Source organism: Felis catus, chromosome B3 (genome assembly GCF_018350175.1).
Source record: "Felis catus isolate Fca126 chromosome B3, F.catus_Fca126_mat1.0, whole genome shotgun sequence".
Classification (NCBI taxonomy): domain Eukaryota; kingdom Metazoa; phylum Chordata; class Mammalia; order Carnivora; family Felidae; genus Felis; species Felis catus.
In genome coordinates this window covers 119,327,692-119,333,798 of record NC_058373.1, presented here as the reverse complement: position 1 = coordinate 119,333,798, position 6,107 = coordinate 119,327,692, and positions in this window count along the sequence as shown.

The following is a 6,107-nucleotide window of genomic DNA, read 5'->3' as shown; positions in this document are numbered from 1 at the left end:
TGGTGCCCTCTGGGCCTCTTCGTGTCCTTGCCTGCCTCCATCTTTGCCTGCAGCCCACCGTCCTCCAAGACTGACCTCCAGCTGTGCGTGTGCTGCCCTGGGCCCCCAGCAGTCTTCTCAAGAAGGTCTCGGGAGGAGGGGTGGCCAGAGTACCCACCCACCCCACCACTGCTCTGCTCAGGGTAGCCTGGATGTAGGGTGATGGCGTGCACTTGACTCCAAGCAGGACAAGACAAGGTCCGTGCCTGAAGAAAAATCCCTTCTAGGTCAAGAGCTTGCAGGTGATTGAGGCTCCACTGAGCTGCCTGTAGCTATTGCCCCCGCCCGAGGCCCCCAGGAGCCTGCCTGGGCCAGCAAAGGGACCAGCCTGGCGTCTAGATCACCTTGCGAGGAGGGCCCTGGGGGAGGTGGGACAGGCGCACCCACACCTGTATGTCCTCCCGGCAAGACACAGCTATGCTCTCTTGCACACACACATGCTGCGTGGGCTGGATGCCCCGGAGACAGAGATTAGCACCAGATGTATATTAGGGGCTGCTCTTGGGATATCATTTGAGGAAGGGAGGAGGAGGCAGATCTGGGCAGGGGGAGGTGAGACTGTGAGGCAGGCCTGAACGCAGTGGGGTCTGGAGCCAGGATACCCTTCAGAGTTGACCCAAGTTGGGACAAAGGGCCAGGCCTTTATACCCCCCCCCCCCCCCCAGCAAACAGTCATTGGGTGTGGGCCATCCAAAAAAGGAGAGAGGCCTAGGGTGAGGAGGCTTTCTCCAGCTGGGGAAGCCCCCCACGGCGGCTTGGCCTGAGGCTGTTTGCCACTCACCTCCAATGGCTAGAGGACCAAGCCTGTCCTTCCTGCAGCTCCCCCCACCTCTGCAGCGGCCCCCGCCACACCGGCCACACCCACCACACGGCAACAGACCCGGCGGCGTCACCTAGCACCACTCAGCATTTACCTCCGCAGCACATCGAAGGCTGCTCCCTGAGAACTCTGCAGCTCCAGGCCAAGGACGGGCCAAAGTGCCAGAGAGCCAACAGCCCTGTCAGGAGGCTTCAATCAGTGACGATGGGAGCTGGTGGACAGATAACCCCGACTCTCTGCCCTCTGGCTGGGAGAAACCAAGCCATGTCCTACACTTGCCCACGGCAGCATTCTGCTGGAGACCACGGCCCTCACTGGCCGCCTTCCTCCCCCCACCTTCTTCCTCACTCCCCTGCTTTGCTATCTGCGGCCATCTACGTGCAATTGAATCCTTGTGTCTGGGTCGGCTTATGGGGGGGACACAAACCAAAGCACATGTATGCATGTGTGTGGTACATACATGTAGCACACGCAGGCACATGCACGTGCACACATATACAGATAGGCACAGGCGTGCAGCCATGCACACACACACACAGGTACAGCCCACACGTGCACAAATATGCAGGCCCACACTCACAGGTGCACACACACAGGTAAGGGGTAAAGGAGACGTGGCGGCCAAGGAGTCTCATCTGGCCCTGCCCGCTGTGCAGTCTCACCCCGTCGCCAGCCTGGCCAGGCCCCAGAATGGGCAGTGGGCAGCACACACGGGCAGTCCAGGCCCCTGTCTCACAGCCCAGATGATCCCCACCTCCTTCCTAGCCCCCCAGAATGCTGCCTTCAGGCCTTGAGACAGGGGAGAAGAAGCCAGATGATATCTTATGATCACCTGCTCCTCCTCCTTTTTACCCCCTCCCTTACCCCAGAAGCAAATTCAGACTCTGCAGGAGAAAATGGAATCAGAAACGGAGACCCCAGGGGCTCCCCTCCCACACAGTCCCTTAGAAAGGGCACATCCTGTGGAGCCTGGGCTCTTTCTGATCAGTCCCTGCAGCAGGGGCAGGAACTCCTCCCAGGTCAAGCTGAGGCCTGCCTCTGGGTGCGCCTAGGGCGCTTTCTCGGCCTGAGCCTCAGCGCCTGAGGCTCCTGGGAGAGGGGGGAGCTTGCTGTTGCCGTTACCCCCTGCAGGCTGGCTCCTCAGGCTGGCAGAGAGAGGCTGGGGGCAGGGAGGGTCCCCCGGGTAAAGGTGCCCGTGATGAGCTGCCGCGCTAGCACATCTGTGCAAATATTACCAATTACTTTCCTCACTATAAACACCCAGCAGGAAGGCAGGGAAGCAGCCAACCCAAACTGTTTAAAATAGAAAGCGAAACTGCCGCACGGGGAAGTCGGGGCAGCAGGCAGGGAAGGGGCCCTGCACCAAGAATCCAGGGTCTCCCTCCCCACCAGCTGCCCTTCACCTGCACCTGCTCCTGCCGCCCCCCCCCCCCCCTGCAACTCCACCTCAACTTTCTCCTCTGCCAGACAGGCAGAACCAAGGGGAAAGGTCCCTGTCTGGGGGGTGGGGGGGTATGAGTGAGGAGGGGGGCCAAGGGGGGAGGGAAGAGGGCTGAGGGAGGCAGCCACAGAGGACCCAGCGCTGCCTGGCTGTGGAGCCACAGTGCTGTGTGGAAAGAGCGGGGAGGGGTGGGGGGTGGCGCGGAGGAGAGGAAGCCTCCCTTCCTTGTGACCACGGGCCTTGGGAGGCTGGGCCAAGTGGAAACAGTGACCTGCCACCCACTCTGAGTGAAAGGAATTCTTCTGACGGCGGAAATGGCCAGAAAGCCGCTCCTGGGCCCCAGCAGCCTTTCCCGTCCCTCCCTCCACACACAGGGCTGACAGACAGCAGGTCTCTCGTGCAGTCACACGGTGGCCAAAATGCTGAACCGTTTCCACGCCGGTTGATACATATGCCCTGCCCCAAGCCCCCCACATGGTTCCCTTTTCTGACTCCCTGAGCCCTCCCCCAGGACCCCGCAGCTGGTTCCCCAGGAATAAAGGTTACCAGCTGACACAGCAGCCCCCTCCCCCAAATGCATTGGTCCATGCCTGGGCTCCCCTGGCTGTTAAATGTCTCTGAATGTGCCCCTGCGCCCCTCTTGCCCCTGCCCACCTCCCAGGGAGGGGGCTCTAGGCAAACCCACCACCCCTCAGCGTGGGTCCCTGCTGCTTTCCAGAGTCTCCGGGCCACCCAGGTGATAGGAGGGGGTATGCTGAGGCAGGGATGGGCCACCAAGTTGTCAAGGATACAAATGTCACAACAGGAAAGGACCTAGTCACAGTCCCTCAGGCTACCAATGAGACAACTGAGGCCTAGAGAGGGAGGTGAGTTGCCCAGTCACCCAGCAATTTGTAAGCCGAGCCCAGGCCTTGCCTCCCAGGCCCTGAGATCGCTGAGCGAGGCCGGTGATTGTCTGCTTGCCGTAGAAACACAGAAAACCCAGTGATGACCGCTGCTGCCCTGTGAATATTAACACACTTGCTTCCTTCAGCCTTCCCTCCCAGGCTGTTTCCTGCTTCAAAGGCGTCCCTCCCTAGGGCTGACACCTCGGTCCTTCTATTTTGGTGGAATGGCAGGGGTAGGGCGGGAAGATGACAGTCTTGTCCAGCCCTGCCTGCCCCAGGCTCACAGCAGACACCCCCCCCCCCACCCCGTGCTTTCACATCCTCTCTGCAACAAGGGGAGGCCACACTCTCAGGGGTGGGGAGTGCCCCACGGAGACACTCAGATGTTCTGAACCAAAATAAAAGGTGCTCCTGCCACCCATCTGCATTTCCAACCTACATCCCTTGAACCTCTCTCCCTCTAAAGAGCCAGGCTTCAAAGCCACTTCTAGCTCCGTGAGGACACAAGAAAGAAATTCCCAGTGCCCAGGGTGCCAGAGAGGCGGCCAGGAAGGGGACAGAGGGGACAGCAGACACGTGTGTAACGGCGGGCAGGGCCCAGATGAAGCGGCAACGGGCAGGCTACGTTGACAGAGCACCCTCAATGCTCGCGGCCATAGTGTTTCTGTCCCCATTTTTCATACAGAGGAACTGAGGCCAGGAAAGCCCTCTTTTGTCCTGGTTCCACAGCTCAGTGAATGGTACCAGGACCTCTGGGAGACTTGTGTCTCCACCCTCACCCTCGTCAACCCCCAGCCCCTCCCCTTCTTCCACATCCCAACTCCTGAGGCCGACTCTCGGACGGGTTTCCTTCCGAATCCCCTCCAGCCCTGGGAAACAGCAGGTGACGGTGGTCGATCTGGAGCCAGACTTCCCAGTTCAAATCCTACCTTGCTTTTCTGTGCCACCTTGGGTGTCCTCCCATTCGGAAAACTGGGAACCCTCAAGGCGAATAGTGCCTAAGGCTGCTGGGACTCTTACACACATGAATACTCGTATGGCTCCCACAACGGCCTTGGACACCTACTAAGTGTCCAAGTAAGCGTCCTAGTAAGTGTCCAAAATCGGGAAATGCGTTTAGTTATCACCACCCTAAACGGCTTCCCTGCGGTAAGTTCCTCACCCCCCCACCCCGCCCCCACCCCTACCCAGCCAGAGAGATTAATGCCAAAGTCCTGGTATACCTCGACCTTGTGGACCTCTCAGCAGATCCCAGCTGGTAGCAAGCTGAAGACCGGGACCTGTTTCTTGTGTTCCCTCTGCCTGTAATTCCCTTATCGGCCTCGACTCCCTGACCTTTTCCTCCAAACTGATAAAAATCCTCCCAGACGCAGGTCCAGAAAATCCCACCTTCTCTGTAGCCCTTTTTTTTTTTTTGACAACTCCCTCCCACAGACACGCCCCCACCCACAAACCAAATAGAGCTAACGGCCCCTTTCATGAGCCACCATTGCATCCATTCAAATCGCCACATCCATGTGCTGTTTGCTCCTCCAAGGGTGGGCTCGCGTCGGATCCCAGCATCCCTAGGTGTGCTGCGGGGCCTGCTCCCAGCAGATGCCACACAGCTGGAGGGGGTCCGGGTCAGGACTCTCTCCTCTGCAATTTCTCTCTCAGAGGGGAGAACCCACAACTTCTTGGAGGAGATAGGAGTGGGGGTGGGGGGGGTGGGGAGATAAAACAGACCCGAGGCAACAGAGGAGACCCCCGGGGTGTCCAGTCTGGTGGTATGTGAATAGGGACAGAGGACAGGACTCTGACACACCTCCCCCTGCCTTTGGTCTGGGATGCCCGGAAGTACGGAAGTGAGGTCCGTACTCTGTAGGAAGACATAACCAAAGGGGCAAGGATGCCAGAGTGGCTGCTTGCCCTTTGTGCCTTCTGGTCTCCTCAAAAGAAGAGGTTCTTTCTCAACTTCCTTTGCTCCTAACTCAGCCTCTGGCTCGCCTCCACCCACATCCTCCAAAGGAGCCCACAAGTCAGAGTGCCACTGACCTGTCCACTGCCCCCTCTGAAGGTCAAGGCTGAAAACAGGAGCACTGCTTCACCCCGTCTCACCACCTCCCCCAAACCTCCCTGATTTGTCTACTTCTCCCCATCTGTGTTGCCAAAGCCCCAGTCCAAGCCCCCATCGGCTCCCACTCAGGCTCCTACAAAAGCCTCCTGGATGTTGTGACACGTACTACAACAGGAATGAAAGCTGAGGGCCTTGTGCTAAGTGCGATCAGCCAGTCACAAAAAAGACAAACACTGTAGGATACCACTTGTACGAGGCACCTAGTGTAGTCAAATTCACAGAGACAGAAAGTAGAATTTGTTTGCCGAGGGCTGCAGGGAGAGGGAAATGCGGAGTTGTCCTCGAATGGGTAGGGAGTTTCGGTTGCGCAAGATGAAAAAGTTCTGGAGATCAGTTGCACAACGTTGTGAACAGACTTAACGCTAATGAACTGTATGCTTAAAAATGGACAAAATGATAGATTTTTTTTTAATTTTTTTTTCAACGTTTTTATTTATTTTTGGGACAGAGAGAGACAGAGCATGAACGGGGGAGGGGCAGAGAGAGAGGGAGACACAGAATCAGAAACAGGCTCCAGGCTCTGAGCCATCAGCCCAGAGCCTGACGCGGGGCTCGAACTCACGGACCGCGAGATCGTGACCTGGCTGAAGTCGGACGCTTAACCGACTGCGCCACCCAGGCGCCCCCAAAATGATAGATTTAAATTACGTGTTTTGTACCATAGTTTTTTAAAAGACTGGGGCAAGTAATAATTACTATTGTAAAGGAATACTTGAATACTATTATAAACCTGTTCTGTCTCTTTTCAAAGATTATTATTGCTTTTTTAAATTTTTTAATGTTTATTTATTTTTGAGAGAGAGA